Genomic DNA, 16,989 nt, shown 5'->3' on the forward strand with positions numbered 1-16,989 from the left:
TGTTTCTTGGCTTGTCTCACTTACTCACTGCTTTATAAATGAGCACTTTTTATGTGTTGGTATTGTAATTGTTCAGGACTCCCACCATTGGGCTAGTCTCAGCCTGCTGCAGCTATGCCCTCAGTGAAGAGGGGTCCGAGTGACTTGTAAGAACCACGAGGCACATCTGTCTAAGGCGTTTGTCACAGATGCTGACACCCCTCTCCCACCTGGGCTTCACCATCCTGGGCCCTCTCTCGGTCCCCACAGCTCGTCCTGTCCACAGATCGCACAAAGGATGGACGGCCTCAATATACATAGTTTATTTGTTTGCGCGCACAATAAAAGTACAAGGTCCCGGTATTCTGGTGGAGGGCATCCTTATCGATGGCCTGGGGCAAAAGAGGCAGCCGAGGGCTGGAGGACGCTGGCACCGGAGGCTGGTGGCCTCCAAATGTTCCTTCTCCGACATGAAAAATTCAGGCTGTTTCGCTGTACCCAAACGGCCCTTTAACCCATTTTCGGAAGCCCAGGCATTCCCAGGGCGACTGCTAATGAATTACTGCTCCAGTGGCTCAAGTGAAGAGAGGTCAGAGGAAAGGGAAGCGCGAAGAGGGGAGAGGTGGGGGGAGGAAGCACCAGGAGACGGGGGAGAGGGGACACCGTGCAGGAGGAAGGGAAGTCTAAGAAAGCAAGCTGGGTCAAGGAAGGGGGAGAAAAGGAGTGCTGGGACGTGGAAAGACACGGAGTCTGGTATGACAGAGAAGGGGGGCAGAAGGGAGATAGAAAGCAGACAAGACACAGCATGAGCCGTGCGCGAGCAAAAGAAAAATGAAAATGAAAGCACGCACTTCGCACATACAAGAAAAAAAATAGGAAAATGAAAGCACGCCATGTGAATGATGTGCCTCACACACAGTACTACACCAACTAAAACTGTATCATGACTGGACTGATACAATGCCTGAAACGCCGTGAGCAAAAGAAATGCCATGCGCATGTACAATCTCTAGTCCAGGTAGGCGAGACACACAGGAGACAGGAAGGGAACAAACAAGCCTCCCTTGCAATGAAAAGCGAGTGTTTATGACGTGCGCCAATCAAAAGCATGACTGGAGCTTCCACCCCACTTCCGAAGCAAAACTGACGACAATAGATCTCGCAAGCGTGCAGCGCATGCGCTGCGACGCTAGGCAATTCCTAAAAAGAGGGACAGTAAAGACAAAGAAGTGAACGAGCCCCAGCTTACAAAAAAGGTTGGGAACTAAGTGTATGCCCAACTGCCAGCATCACTCCAACCCCAGATACTCAGTGGCAATATTATTCTGTACGACACAATCAACTGAGGATCTCCAAAAGCAGCCCAAAGTAAAGGAAGTAGGACACGGTTATCCACAGTGTTCCACAGCACCAGATAAAGCCATTACCAAACGAAAGAGGTACCCAACCTCCACAGCCTCCCGCCACAAATGCTGTTCCGTCTATTGAACCTTTTGTCATCGAAGGAACCCCCTCAGCGCAGGCACCCATATGGAGAGACTGGGTTGAAAGAGTCTTCCTCTTCTTTGAGGCCACTAAAGTGGAAGATGAGCAGAAGCGAGCCATGATTCTTCATCTGAGAGGCAAGGGCATATACAAGATCTCCAAAACAATCATAGAGGCAGCCGCCAAAACACATGCCATCCTAGTCACAGCCCGGCCTTAACACTTATTTCAAACCCATGGCAAACCGGGACCATGAGCGGTTCGTGTTTCACCAGGCAGCAATTGACACCTTCTATACAAGACTCAAAGAACTGGCCTGCAGTTGTGGGTTTGCAGACAAAAATATAGAAATAAGGAGTCAGATCATACAGCGGTGCGCGTCAGCGAAGCTTCGCGGGCACATTCTCACAGAGTCAGGAAAGTCCCTATCTGACATTTTTACTATGGGCAGAACCAAAGACCTACCCAGAGCTCGCGCCTCTCACGTGGAAGCGTACTGAACCAGCTTATGAAGTCAGGACCAGTAAACGCTATCGCACCATTGCCGGGCCCAAGCTGACCCAAGAAACCTGGGCCGCTGTCGAAATTGTGTGGATACTGAGGATGCCCCAAATTTCAACCAGGAGAGTGCCCAGCGACGGGAAAGAAATGTGCTGGATGCAGGAAGTTTGATCAATTGATGAAAGTGTGGCCATCCAGCAAAGGCTGAGCTTCTCGATCAATGGTTAATGCTGTTCCAGATGTGCAAGAGCATAACAGTGACATGGATGAAGATGACAGCGAAGAACACTGTGTAGGTTGCTTCAATGTCAAATACAGGTGGGCAATCAATATAATGTCCGCTGAAACATACCAGGTTGTGCACCTCCGGCCGTGCCTACATCAGTCAAAAATCACTGTATTTGCCTATGGACAAGACCAGCCTCTTATCATGAAAGGGAAGTTCAGGGTGCCTCGCGGCTACGGGTGGCAGTCAGTACTGGCCTTTGTCTATGTAGCCGAAGAAGGCCACTGCATGATGCTGGGATGCCGAGCTGCAGAAGCCCTTGATATTGTGAGCTTTGCATTTGGGGTCTATCAAGAGGAGATCGCACACATCTTTGAAGAGTTTTCCAAGGTATTTCAAGGGATTGGATGTCTAAAGGGCAGGAGAATTAAGCTACACTAAGACCCTTCAGTACAGCCCATAGCCCATCAACACAGATGGATTGCCTTCCATTTGAGGCCCCAGGTTGAGAAAGAGCTGAACAAGCTTCAAGCAGCTGGGATCATTGAGAAGGTGATGGGACTCAGTCCGTGGATTTCCCCTATTGTAGATGCCAGAAAACTCAAACAGCCAGGTGAAGTACACATATGCATTGCTATGCACCTACCAAAGGTTGCCATCAAGAGGGAGCAGCACTTGACCCCCACTATGAATGATTTGATCAGTGAGCTCAGTGGGGTCTGCTGGTTCAAAAAATTGGATTTGCTGTCTGGATATCATCAGTTGAAACTGGCAGAAGAATCTTGATACCTAACCACTTTCTCTACCCATATCGGCAGGGCCGTACTGGCTGTAGCGGTAACCGGATGTTTCCCCATTGGGTCCCAGGGTGGGGGCTAGACTTGGGCCCCTGGGGGGCCGTTTTTGTTACGGGAGGCCAGTTTTGCAGCATTGCTGCAATATTGCCCCCCTGTAATATAATCAGCCGGCACCTGCCCTAGCAAACCGCTCGGCCGCACCCCCACCCCCCAGGGATCAGCCGAGCAGAATTCCAGGGCCAGTTTCGGTTCCCAGTCCGGCCCTGCATGTGGGTCTATGGCGCTACAAGTGTTTGAACTTTGGCAATCCAGTGCCGCCTTTCAGAATTTCATTCATGAACTTCTTGCTATTCTCCCTGGAGTTATCAACGTCAGTGACAAAATCATGATTTATGCAAAATCAATCCCAGAGCACAATGCGTGACTCAGAAACGTGCTCCAAAGAATTCAAGACTCAGGGATGACCCTGTATCTCAGCAAGCGCGAATTCCTCAAGCCGAACCTGAATTTCTTTGGCTACATATTCTCCTCAGTAGGAGCTGCGCCGGACCCAGCGAAAGTGTGTGACATCAAAGACGCACACCCACCTGTGTCCATGTAGGAAATGCACAGTTTTCTGGTTATGGTTAATTACAGTGGCAGATTTATCAAAGCTATAATGATGCTAACAGAACCACTATGAGACCTTACCAAGACAACAGTCCCATGGCAGTGGGGTCTGGAGCAAGAGGAAGCTTTTCAGGCAACCAAGGAAAGCCCTCTCAGAGGAAAGGACACTGGTATACTTTGTCCCATGCAAGGATACAACCATAGCTGTTGATGCATGCCCCAAGGGCCTAGGGGCTGTGTTGATCCAGTGGAGTTGTGAGAGAGAGGAGTGGGCCACTGTGGCTTTCTCAAGTGGTTCCGTCACTGACACCGAGGAGAAGTACTCTCAAATTGAAAAATAAGCTATTGCAATACACTGGAGGTGTTGCCATTTTCACTTGGGCACCCGTTTACCATCGCAACCAATTACAAACCACTAATCCTCCTCCACAAATTGAACAAGCATTTGCAATACAATAGGTCTCGCATTACCAAAAGTTTGAGTTATTGGTGTTGCATAATTATTTGCAAAGCCAATAGCTCAATCTTTCAGTATTGCAAGACTTATTGCATTGCAAATGCTTTACCATTGGTATAATCGCGGCACCCGTGCTTTACTTTTAATGTTATAAGTAAAGCGCGGGTGCCGCGATTATACCAAAAGTAAAGAAATAGATATTTTTTTCTATTCCTTTACTTTAGGTATAATCGCGGCACCCGTGCTTTACTTAGAACATTAAAAGTAAAGCGAGGGTGCCGCGATTATACCAAAAGTAAAGAAATAGAAAAAAAATCTATTTCTTTACCTTTGGTATAATCGCGGCACCTGCGCTTTACTTTTAATGTTATAAGTAAAGCGCAGGTGCCGCGATTATACCAAAAGTAAAGAAATAGATGTTTTTTCTATTTCTTTACCTTTGGTATAATCGTGGCCCCCGCGCTTTACTTACAACATCAAAAATAAAGCGCGGGTGCCGAGCTTATACAAAAAGTAAAGAAAAACAAGTGGCGCGCACGTCACGCCTGTGTCTGGGCATGATCATAGCTCCTCCCACGGCCTATTGGTGTCTATTACGCGCTTGGTGCGCGTAATAGACACCACAAGGCCATGGGAGGAACTATGCGCGATCCTCGGGCCAATTGCGAGCAGTCTTTTAGAATAAGACGCACGCAAAGGCCAATGGGGGAGCTGAAAAGGAAACGCACATGCACAAGCGTGTGCGATTCCAGGGTCCATTTCTGAACCCCGGACAAAAGGACTCTCGCCTGCGCGAACACTGCTGCGCAGTGCAACACAGGTTGCAAGACCTAAAAATGGATGCTCAGTTCCAATAGTACAACTGCTAGGTATAAAACAAGCCCTTTACCTCAAAACCTAGCAGACTACTGCGCCCGGCATCCGTGTGCCACTACCCCAGAGGAAGAGGCCGATGATACAGAGGCTGATGTCAGGTATGTGCCAGACCGATCTCGCCCCATACTGATGTCTCTGGATGCCATCTGTCAAGCCACCATAAAGGATGAGTGTGTGCAAAAAGCCCTGGAATCTGTAAGAACTGAGAAATGGCATGCCGTCAAGTCCCAGTGGACTCAGCACACCCGCAAGCACCTCACATCCTAGAAAGCTTACACAATGTCTGTCTTGAACTCAGCGTTGACCCGGATGGATGCCTTCTGCGAGGACATCGAATCGTTAGCCTGGCCAGCCGTCTGACCAAGCAGTGAAACCTGCCCATGCCGGGCATCAAGGGATGGTTAAGACTACGAGCCTTCGACGAACTTAGGTGTGGTTACCCTCGATGGATGAGCAGGACTAGATGCTAGTATGGTCATGTACATGGTGTCAAGCATCAGGAGAGGTCAGTCTGCCAGCTGCTGTGGTGACTGAGGGACCTCAACAACAGTGGTTATATACGAGCCTGGATTCTGGGAGTTTGCCAGATGGAAGACACACCATGGTGCTAATAGATGGCCACTCCAAGTACCCAGAGGTCGAGATCCTCTGATTGTTGAGTGCGACTAAGGTGATTGCAAAGCTAAAAACTAGTGATGGACACTCTTGGATTGATCAAGTAGTTGAAGATGGATAATGGTCCACCCTTCTAAGTGCAAGAGATCGCGGCCTACCTGAAATTGCTTGGCATCAATCATAAGAGAGTCACACCCCGGTGACCTCAAACTAATGGAGAAGTGGAAAGGTTTATGAGAACTTTGAATAAAGTAATTCGGATTGCAACAGCAAGTCAGCAGTCACCAGAGTTAGCCATATACTCATTTCTATGTGACTACAGACAAACGCCGCATTCCATGACTTGCCCAGCTCCAAAACATCAATATTTGGGCCAAGTAGTGGTAGATTCCATTTCTCATCACCCTGAGTGGCATCCCGGTGTCTTGGACAATTAAAGAGCATTCAAACAAAGGTTGGCATCCAACGATCGAGGCAGGCAGCACTGCCGAGTCAAGACATCTAACCTCAGCGTTGGAGACCAGGTATTACTCAACAATGTCTCCTGGAAGTAAATTCCGGTGGGCATTTAACCCCTTGTGTGCCACGCCCTTTCCCCGCCCTGTGCCGGGCGTTGCATTAGCGGGCGGGGTTCATGACGAGCTGGACTCGTCATGGGCACAGCTCAACCGCGGCCCATGACGGGTCCAGCTCGTCATGGGCACCCATGGGCTATCACCCATGCTCATGGTATCAATGTGACTGCTTGGAAGGGCTCTAAAGAGGTGACAAGGAATGTATCCATGTATAAGCGCTTCCATCCCCCAGTAGTGGCCACCGATCAAGATAACAAAGTGATCCCTGGGGAAGAGCAGGACATGTTCAATGAGCCAGAAACGTACATTCCATGTAGCCAGGCCATATGCACCAAGAGGAAGAAGGTCCACTTTCCAGAGAAAGCCAAAAATAGGCCCCCGAACCAGTCCTGGCAGACTCGCAGCCAGGCCGTGATGTCCGCATTAGATATGGACTCTGCAGCAATCCACTCCTGTCGATCTGTCTCCGAGATCAGCTGGTGTGATGGTGTACACTTGGTATCAGGTAACCCTTTGGACAGGTAGGCTGAAGTCAATTAGTACCACTGTGTGTGAATTTTGTTTTCTTCATGGTACTATTGGTCCTAGCTGAGTCTGTGCTCCAGTGTGACGTATATTTTTTAATGAGGACAAAGCTGAGTCTATTTTTCTGTATTTTTAGTATTTTCTGCATTTTGGGGATGTAATGTCAGTCTAGTTGTTCTGTTGCCATCCATGGACCTCATTATGTGTGTGTTTACATGAGGGGGGTTTCAGTTATACAAGCCCAGTGATTAGTATGTTTGATAATGCCCCTGTACCACGTGGTTGAAAAACAATAAGTGCATGGATGTCCAGGGCGGGGTCGATAGACCACCTGCCCCGAAACAAATGTGGCCCTCCACTATGTCTCCTGCATCGTTGTTCCAGGCCTAATCATTGAACACCATGTGGCATCTCTAAGATCGCGCCCCCCCTGACAACTGAGGGCACCAACATTACAAGGGCTCCAACAACCTTGAGCAGGACACGGGCCAGGAGCATAGCCGAGCAAGCCTCACGATGGCTACGTCAGTTACTTCCTCATCAGAACTTTGCTGTTCGTGGTGTCAGACCCCTAGCGTCCTGATTCTCCCCTTGGACATTCCCAGTCAATACTAAAGCTACCTTCTGACATGCAGCATTATCCCTACTCATCCCTGCTTTGTACATGTACCCTTCCTAACTCCATTCTTCATTGATAGCTTCACACCTGCCCTTAACAATGCTCACATCACAGTGAAGTTACCCTCTCTCTCCCATGGTATATTCATCCAACCTTCACCCTTTCTTCCCTCTCACTCGGCGTTCCCTAGCCTCACCTTCACGGTTACCTGTTTTCCTGTATGTCAATTTGCCATGTTTTTTATTATTATTATAATTATTACTATTTTGATTGTTTTAATAGCCAGGCTTCCTAAAAGAACTCAAAGCACAGACAAACTAAATGAAACAGCAGTCAGATACAAGACAATCACTGGACACTGTAAATGAACAAAACAGAAACATTTTTTAGCTCTTTCTAATAGTGAATTTTTGAGTGAAATCCTCCGAGAGCTATAGACATATTGGGACTGATTCACAAAGGCAACTTACACTTTTCAGTAATTTACACTTTTGAATATTTGTTCACTGTTTTTTAGCTAGTCACAAATAAAGTTGTGTTTTGCAGGTCCAATTCTGAATCATTTAACTTAGTTTTTAAAAACTCCAGAAGAGGAATGTGGTGTCATCTTGCACAAGGCTGGACTGGCCATCCCGGGCATCTGGCGTTTCCCCAGAAGGCTGGAGAGGTGGGAGGCTGGTTATGTTACCGGGGTCCGGTTTTCCAGCAGTGCTGCATTATTAAACCCCAGTAACAAAATCAGTAAACAAAATGTTTTTTTCCCCCAGTCTTTTGTTATCCTAATGTTGCTGAAATGGGTTTGTTTGGCTAGAAATACATTCTTATTAGTAAAGTCAACCACTGTGCTAAGTTTTGAAACCTGTGTGTGTGCTTCTTGCAGGCTAAGCACTTTTAAGAAGTGGTAACCAGCATTGATGACATCTGAATCCTACATCTTATATTCCATAAAGTCTTATGTAACATTTTCTAAACACTGATTTACATATGTATGATTCATTGTCTCTGTATGCGTGAATGATGTAAAGTGCCCGACTCCCTGCACTGATATGAGAGGCAGTATAAAACAAATTAAGTACATGTGAGATGGGCTATTGAGAGATGAGGGGCACTGTTGGGGGGTGATAGTGAGTGAATCTTTGAAGGCCCCAACAAGATTGTTGTATCCTGGTGCATATACAATGAAAATGTGTTGTAGAATGTACTATTTTTGTAATTTCTTTCCAAAATGTTCTTGGGGTGAGAACCTCCCTGCCCCAAGCCCCTTTTGCAGTGGTCGGGCTTGTTCACTGCCATCTCTCACTATGAACAGTGCGGGGGATAGTCTGACGAAATCTGCGAGGGCTGCTTTGGATTACCAGCCCGTCCCTGTTCTTGCACCATCATTTTCAAGACTAATAGGTTATACCTAACCGTAAATATGATTATGAATGTCAGTGCAGGTATGTTGATGGTCCATTTGATTGAATTCTTTGATTATTTTATTAATTGTGCAGATTTTATGGACGGGTCAGAAAGTAGCCAGCACACAATGTTAATAGAATGTTTATAGCTGTTTCAGACTGGCTTGGAATAAGCAATCAGAGATTACTCACTAGTGATCCCTTATTGAAGATAGTAAAGTTAATGTTTGTGGAAGACGTTGAAGTCAGTTCTCTATTCACCAAGGAGAGTGTTGCCTTAGTATTTTGTAGTAAGGCTCTTCTTCACATCCTTCTTGGTTTATTGAACATAACCAGGTTATGACATACCGTGCTATAATATATTTGACCAGGCAAATGGATGTCACAACTGGTGCATCCTAAATATGATGGGAAGTGGTAGCTGTCTCGTGGTGGAAACACAGTAAACAGAAGAGAGGTGTATGGCACTGCACGTCCCTTCAAAAACCATTTAACACAACGTAGGTGTAAGGTGACAATTGTACACAGAATGATGTACTCAGAGTCCCAAGATTATTGGCCCTGGTGCAAATGCAAACTGTGCATGAAGTCATCCTTAATGGAAGAGGAAACCTCACACACCTATTAGTGTCATCCTTCATCATAGGAATCCTCTCCCCACCCTGGTAGGAAAGTGCCATCCGGGCGCACTCAACCTCCTCGTAGACTGACGAATTAGGAGGGAGTTCTTGCATAAATCTTACTGGAGAACACCATGTAACAGGGGATCCAGATGAAAATTCTAAAAATACCTTAGAGTCTCTGGGGAAGTCTACCTTTATTAGTGGGACACTAGGTAAGATTAAAAATGAAAAGGGTTGGGTACTGGAGTATAATGACTCACACCCAAGAACTTGCCAACATGTTTCTGCCCACTATTACTGGCCTAAAAGGTCTGGGGCATTCATCAGGGCATATGGATCCCTATGTGGAAAACCTGAACAAATTCTAAATAGAATTGGTACGGTTGATTTACGGTGGATTCTTACTTGGGTCCTACCACATTTTCCTACCTGTAGGTAAGTAATCTGTCCTTGCAACCCTATAGTGTAGGAGATACCAGCATCATGGTCACAGAGGAGGCGGGGTCCTTTTTAGTCACACATTCGAAAAAAGGTACACCCGTCCATTTAACCTATGCCGAGTCCCGCTCTGTCTCATAGTGACTGCAGGATGAATATGTTGATAGGATGGGTGAATCCATGGATGCTTTGACAGAGTGCCTCGGAGAATGTAGCGTTCACCTTTGGACCAGGGTGTTAGTTAGGTGAGTGGAGACCATCCTGCTTAATCTGAATTATTGATGGGCAGTAGTATCAGCTAGGGACTATGTAATTGACTGAGTTGAGGATGTCTTTAATAACAAAAAACGATGGTGATGAGTGCCGAATGCTTATAGTATTTCCCTCTACACACATACAAATAAACAAAAAGGTAGCGGAAGCTGTAGAGTATAGATGTCAGCAAAATATTTAATTCACACATATTAATACCTGTGTTAATTAGCCAAAATTATATGGTTTTAAATGGTGTTTTACAATATGTGTTCCTCACATCGGAATTAGATAAATTTCTCGCTGCTCTAATATCTCAAAGTCTCATACTTTTAGAGATTGAAGGGACAGAAAAAGAGATTTAAAAATGTGTCTAGATGTCCACAGAACTATTTATTAATTCTCCTTGAAACAAAGATGAAAATAAAGATCACTGTAATGTGGCCCTTCTTATATTAACTGTCAACAAGTTTTTTGCTTTCTGGAATCTCAATGTGTGTTTTTAGCATTCTTCAGGGCAGATGTGGAGTGTGTCCTACATCCACAATGACTATCCTCTCATCCCTATATGCCTTGATAGACAAAAGTTGATGTAAAATATGAGGGTCTGTTTCACAAGCATACCTTACATTTTTGAGTAATTTTACTACATTGGGCTATTCACAAAGGGCCTCATTAACATAGATAACATACACATTTGAGTAATTTACACTTTTGAGTAAGTTTAATACTTTTTTGCTTAGTCACAAAATCGGAGGGTAAGTTACTGTTAAAGAAAGCAGTAAGTTCAGCATCACATTTGGCCAACTGTAACACCCTCCCACAGAAAATAATGGCAGTAAGCTATTAATAAAACACATAGGACATAAGGTTACATTACATTAAGTTATTTAAAATAGTTAAACATATAAATAAATATAATGTAATGTTTAAAAATATATACAAATAATACATATTTATCATTTAATTATAAAATATTTAAAAACCCTTTTCTGAATGTAAAAAATTATGCAACAATATTTTTTAATAAAACATAACTACATACATTTTAATTAATTGAATAAATACTAATGTATATTTATTTTTTTCTTTAGTAGGAATTTTATTTTTAAATTAAACTTCTCAAAACTTTTTTCGTTGAATTTAATATAGTTCTGTTAATCCAAGGTTAATTTCTAAATTAAGCTAATAGTAATGCAGCATTTTTTTTAAACTTTCCTCTACATTTAAAATAACTTTATAAAATCAAGTTACATTATGGTTTAACATAAATACTTTTAATATTTATTTTCGAGATACAATTTTAAAAAGATTTCCCTATACTTTACCATGTGGAGATTTCCGCCTCGACTGTGGAGTCTCTCTGTGGTAAAGTATAGGGAACATTTGTGTTTAAGGAAGTTCCCAGAGAGAAGTTATCAGGAGAGAGTCAGGGTTGTGAAGGTAGTTGATTAAGTATGGAGTGAAGGACTTCTTGAGCCAAATTGAGAACAAAGTACCTATATGTTTTCTGTTAGTTGAATGTTAGGCAGTTCTGTGACATCCATGCTTGTATCCTCAGCAGTGCAGAGTGTAAATGTCAAGCATTGAAGAGGTTTTAGGGTAAATTTGTGTGCCAGCCATTTGCTGCCAAATTGACACCCAGGTGTCTTGGCAGATTTTGGATAAAGGCTCTGCATAACATTTGGAACAGTGGATGCCAGGACTGAGCCTTGAGGGATACCAAAAATGATGGAGTAGTCTTAGGGCCTTATTATGAGTTTGGAAGTTAGATTGGCAAGCCAGTGTTGATCCTGCCCATCAAATTATAAGTAGAATACAAGGCTGGCAGGTGGTGCAGCATTGTTGTCATGGTGGGGGTATGTTAGACTCATAGGAGAGTCTAAACAGCATACCGCTGCCATGACAGTGCCAACTGCTTCTCCGTGCAGAATGTGGCATGTACCATATCGTGCATGCCACACAGTGCACGCACGACCATGCACATGTGGGGGGGCACATTATGTGACCCTGCACCCACCCCCAGTGGCAGATTTGCCCGGGGGCTCTGTTGGTGGCCCCCTCATTGCCTTTCCACCATCTTTTTCATGGTGGGATCACCGCCATGAAAATGCTTGCAGAAGGGCAACACGTAATAAGGACAACAGTGCTGGGATTGGCACCACTTCAATTCCTCCCCACTCTACACACCGCCTGCACAACAGGATATACTAGCCTGGTGGTCCCTGCGGTGTTGTAGCTGGCTGGTTGTGGTTCAACCATCGCACTTGTAATACAGCAGTCAGACCGCGGTGGTTGGACCACCACAGCGAGTATGGTGATCCTAGGACTGCCGTCATAATAATCCCTTAGATATTTTGTTGTCAAAATTGACAGCTTGGGATAAGTTTAATAGGAAGGATTCAAACATTATGATTTTGACTGGTTTGTACCTTTTGAACAAAAGCATGTCAAACAGGTGAAAAGACAAAACATTTTCTTATGGGATCAATCGATCTTTAATTGATTTTTAGATGAAAACTACACACCATAATACACTGTCTGCACTTATAGGTTTGAATATAGCAGTGCTGTTGCCTTTTCATATGCAATGATGAAGAAAACCCCTTCTACAAAAGTAGCAAAAACCTTGATGCTTTTCGACCAAACCAAAGAAATGTCTTCTTCATTAGGTTCCCTTGGACCACAAAAAACCGAACAGTGGAAAACGTTCCATAGTGCTCCATGCTGCAGAAGTGGTCTGACATTGGCAGGCTATCACCATGTGTGCAAGTGACAAGAGCTGTGATTTTCCTACACTTCAGTAGGGAAGAAGAGTAAACCCATTCAGTCTCTTTCTTCCACTCGTTTACTGAATGCACATAAGGTTTTTTTCCTGCTGTTTTTATATTGCACGCACTTGGCCCAAAGGCATCAGAGCTCTTTGCCCGGTCACTAGATTACATTACATTAGGTAAGTACTTAGGGCCCGATTCACAGAACTAACTTAAGACAATATCCTAAACTTAGTACCATTATGGTATTCACAGAAGGCACCTACTCATTTTGGTATTCACAGAATGCACTTTCTCTTTTCGGTATTCACAGAAGTTAGTAGTCCTAACTTTAGGACTCCTAAATGCCTTCTGTGAATATCGAAAGTCTTAAAGCTAGGATTTTTCTCAGTTTAGGAGTCCTAAAGTTAGGAGTCCTAACTTTACTACTCCTAAACTGAGAAAAATCCTAACTTTAATACTTTCGGTATTCACAGATGGCATTTAGGAATCCTAAAGTTAAGACTACTAACTTCTGTGAATACCGAAATGAGTAAGTGCCTTCTGTGAATACCAAAATGGTAGTAAGCTTAGGATTTTGTCTTAAGTTAGTTCTGTGAATCGGTCCCACAATTTGTAAAAAACATAAGTGCAAAAGCACTCATCAGGATCCCTCAGCAGCTTGCACCACACATTGCACCTCCCAGAGCTGGCAATTATAGTAACAACACAACTACTAACCATCACACTCCAACAAGTGTGACAATTCAGACTATTTCAGGCCCCCAAAGCTATAAGATTGGCTTTGGCGACAGGTAACACTCACTTTTAATGTGTATTGAATTAATAATTTACTGTTGTTTTGGTCATCTCTAAATTGGCCAGAGAGCGCCACCTTGTGGCAGACTGTCACAAGCACCACTTTTGACAAATAAATGCCGGTTTCGAGCACCGGCAACCACTAACTCAAATTAAGCATTGCAATAGGTAAAATATTTTTTAGCTGCTGGGATATTAAGGGTCTGATTACGAGTGGGTCAGTTGATTCCGGTCATCTCTAAACCCCTGTTTAAGCATGGGTCGAAGTGATGTGTTTGAAGGTATTTAACACATTCGATAATTATCAAATGAATTAAATTACTCAAGTGTAATTACATTTTCGGCAAGTCAAGCCTGCTGAAATGTAATGTGAGAAAAGCATAAAGTATTTACCATATGCAGATTTTGGTGTAATCTTCACTGAAATCTGCATGTTATTCCCCACAGACTCGTTGTATGTGTTATTTTTTTGCTCCTAATAAATTTCATATTCCGTGCTATTGTTATTTATCAGATGTGTTAAATAACACCAAAGCTCAAAATCTATCACTATGCGATTTGCCCTGATTCACAGACTGTTGAGCCTGTGCCGAGACTCAAACCTGGTTCTCTAGTTCCAAAGTTGACAGCTCTCGCCATTAGGCCACATTTCCTTAAAGGATGCTGTGCATGGGTTTGGGAGCTATGGCCATGTCACTGCCACAAATCAGCATCTGTCACTATTCTCAGTTTGCCAGCAGTGTGCCTTATGTGCCACCAGAAGGTACTGACTTCTTGAGACATAGTTCGCTGAGTGGGATTTACTTTAGTAAGAAAGGCAGCGACCACACTGCATGCAGTAAGAAGACTACTGAAATGTCCTTACCAGGCCACTGGTGGCATTCCACCTAAAAAGGGTAGATGGAACATAGGATGGTTTGCATAAAGTACATAAATAGAAACTTGAAGGCAGTGTTAAAAACAGAGCAGCTCTAGAAAATGTCAGATCTCTTGCACTGGCAAAAGTACATTGGAGCAGATGTGTTTTACGGCAGAGCCTAAACATATTAGGAACGGAAAACAAGCAATGACAAACTGACTCTGTTCCTCTTACTCTTTAAAAAGATGGCACCGTGTACATTGGCTTTTATTTGTTTCGTTTCTTCATTTTTCTATTGAATGTTTACTCTGGGTGGTCCATGGTAAACCCAAGGACGACTTCCAACAAAAGTGGACCTACATCCTTAAACAAAATTCAGATCTGCTATGTTAGGCAGCACCAATAGAGGTATGATGTGCTGTTGTTCTGTAGAAGGTTAGTATAAGGGGTTCCACAAAGATGTGCTTGGGTCTTAGTGTTAATAATGAAGGTAGAATTCAGTGAGATGCTACAAAATGGCTGCCTCCTCTGTTATTAGAAGAATCACATAGCATGAGTCTTAAAAGATTCGCACAAAATTCCCCACACATAAAGAGGTTTCCCACAATAGTATGATCATGTGGCTGGCATGCTGCTAATACACAGTATTGCTTTACTTTAACTCTCCTAGATTCATGAGTTCGTTACATCCCTATCTTTGCAGTTATGTAAAAATGTGCCCTGCCTATACATACTGACCTAGAAATTAGTGTGACTGATCCCCCTTTCTTGGGTTGCACAGGCAGGAACTTGGTAAAAGGTGTGATTTCCATGCTGGAGTTGGTGACGCCCCTTTAGTACTCTGGAGAAGAATCTTGACTGAACGGACTTCTTATCAAATGAGAAAATTAAATTACTCCTCTATTGTAATACATCATTACAGTTGGCATTGTTCCATCACAATACCCACTGCAGGAGCAAAGAAGCAGTGTTACTAAACTCCTCTTTTAGACTCATTCCTCTATTTGGTCAGAGAACATCTCGTTTACTTGCCTCATAACATACTATTCTATATAATATCTATCTTTATGATGCTTTTCTGTGGTCTACATGAATATAGATTGCAAAAGTGAATTTTCCCCTCTTCCATTTTCCCTCTTCCCTCATCATAGTGAGAACTTTGAAAAATGCATTGATGAATTATATTTTTGGATTTCTCAAAAAAAAGCACAAGAATCACAAACTCAGGCGAATATATGTCCCAAAAATATTCTGAGCTACATTTCATTCTTAATTCTAGGCCCGGATGAAATCTAAATTACGATATGTTAATTCGCGTAATTTCAGGAATTTCAAATTATTACACTAGCACACCATGTCAAGTAATTATGTACCATTCGCAGTTAGAAATGTACTGTAAACACAGGGGAACAACAGAGAGTAAGCCACTGTTGTTTGCAGTGCTTTGTTAAATGTGCTATCATGCCGGAAATAGACGCAAAGATGCATTTTCACGCTAAACTGCAACGCGAAATGATGAATATGCATTTTGTATAATTTTACCTCATTTTGACATAATTATGCTCACTGGCTTGACTGATTTACCATAGTAAACTATTGCCCTTGCATTTTTGGGGGCAAGTGCTTCACAGTGACTTCAGATGCAGGGTACATTTTTTTAATCACAGCAATTTATGCTAAGTTGAAATTTTGGTAGTTTATGCTTTGTTGTCCATGAATTTGCAAAAGATGTGTTTGTAGTTGTCGCAGAGACCGGAGATGGCAGGGCATTAGGACCATGCATACACTGGTCACTGTCCTCGCCCAGGACAACACTTTCGGTTAGGAAGGTGCAAGGCAGGAACTGGATACATATACTTGGGGAACGGACATGGTGGGACATGGGCCAGTGGGCAGTCGACTGCAGATTAAAGAATCACCTCTGCATACCTGCCTATCTCCGTGTATTGCTTCTTGGGCTGAGTAACCAGGACACAGTATCTGGCGACAAGTGGGCAAGTACCCTACACTACAAGTATCGGTCCCGAGAAGCGCTCACCTGCATGCCTCCATACTCTGGCTGGAAAACGCAGCCACAGCAAGAAATGCAGCTACAGTACAGCGTGAGCGAGCGTGCTGGCTGGCCCACTAGATCCTGCTTCCTCGGCCGAGATAGACAGCCATGGTGCAGTTGAGGTCACCTATAGTTTCCACCCAAGAATGCCCCAGAAGCCAGTGCGGCTGCCCCAGATGACTGAAAAAGCTTGCAACATCTCGCAAGATTTTGTGGCCATCTTCAAGTCAGGCAAAGCATCTATCTAACTGCATAGGAGGAACCAAGGTAGAGGCAGACCAATTGAGGGCTCCATAGGCATCAACATAAGGGGCCATTTTAAAGTCAGGTGGGCACCAATTCAAGCATATGAGATCCACCATTTCATTGTCAGGCCGCACTGCAATACAAAGGCTTAGGACCGATACAACAGACAAATGCTCCACAACAGCTCAGAAGGCATGGCAAAGTACGTGTAAACAGACTACCGGTGCCATGACTGATGACAACAAAGACATTGCTATCTCCCTCTTTTGACACCCTCTGCCT

The sequence above is a fragment of the Triturus cristatus genome, chromosome 3_1 (assembly GCF_964204655.1).
Source record: "Triturus cristatus chromosome 3_1, aTriCri1.1, whole genome shotgun sequence".
Classification (NCBI taxonomy): domain Eukaryota; kingdom Metazoa; phylum Chordata; class Amphibia; order Caudata; family Salamandridae; genus Triturus; species Triturus cristatus.